Genomic DNA, 998 nt, shown 5'->3' with positions numbered 1-998 from the left:
AGCATCTGAGAAGTGAACTATGAGGTTCTGCAGCAGCTGAGGTGTGCATTAAGAGGTTCTGAAGCATCTAAGTAGTTTATTGTGAGGTTCTGCAACATCTGGGGAGTGAACTATGAGGTTCTGCAGCAGCTGAGGTGTGCATTGTAAGGTTCTGCAGCAGCTGAGGTGTGCATTGTAAGGTTCTGCAGCAGATGTCTTGTATATTATGATGAACTTTAGTGACCAACTGCTTCTGCAGGAAGAGATAAGCAATGTCTATATAGCACCATGGAGCTCTGTAAAACCATCAGATTCTGAATGACATGAAAAAGTGACATTTACACAAACACTACATACATATAGTCAGGTCGATGGGAAAGTTGCACTGGTGTGTATCACAACAGATTGCTTATCTTACAGTCCTTCTCACTTTTCTTGGAGAATTTGTTGTGTATTTATGTGAATTTCCAAATCCCTTCTTCCATCATTCTCTTTTTCTGAAAACAAAGTTATAGAAGATGTAAAAGGCAGAACACAGAGATGTGAGTATCTGAGAGCTATTTGTCTCTCCTGCTCACAAGCTTCCCTGGTGGTCTAGTGGTTAGGATTCGGCGCTCTCACCGCCGCGGCCCGGGTTCGATTCCCGGTCTGGGAATGTGTATTTTTCTTTTATCAGATTGTGTTCCCATTTTGTCACATTAGTTTTTTTTTTTTCCCAATTACCTAACCTGTTTTTACCACTTTCTAGGATGATATTATTTTAACACACGTCTAAGAACCGATATTGAAACAGTTATACTGAAATAGCACATACTACATCAAGTTACTGTGGATTATGCATGAACAAACTAATTTAAATTAAGCAATGTGTGTGTGCAAATCATCTACTTTCTGGTTTAAACAAAACACAGAAAAAAAAATGAAATATAAAAAATAAAAATATTTACTGCGTTGGCCGGGAATCGAACCCGGGTCAACTGCTTGGAAGGCAGCTATGCTCACCACTATACCACCAACGC

At 39.7% G+C, this 998-nt stretch overlaps 2 non-coding genes across 2 annotated transcripts; one reads left to right on the top strand and one right to left on the bottom strand.

The window, feature by feature from the left end:
• Positions 1-562: 562 nt before the first annotated feature.
• TRNAE-CUC lies at positions 563-634 on the top strand. Its single transcript has one exon. It is a non-coding gene; the product is annotated as a tRNA-Glu (tRNA).
• Positions 635-926: 292 nt separating this feature from the next.
• TRNAG-UCC lies at positions 927-998 on the bottom strand. The gene has a single exon. It is a non-coding gene; the product is annotated as a tRNA-Gly (tRNA).

The sequence above is a fragment of the Bufo bufo genome, chromosome 8, assembly GCF_905171765.1.
Source record: "Bufo bufo chromosome 8, aBufBuf1.1, whole genome shotgun sequence".
Classification (NCBI taxonomy): Eukaryota; Metazoa; Chordata; class Amphibia; order Anura; family Bufonidae; genus Bufo; species Bufo bufo.
This window is presented reverse-complemented; position numbering and strand designations above follow the sequence as displayed.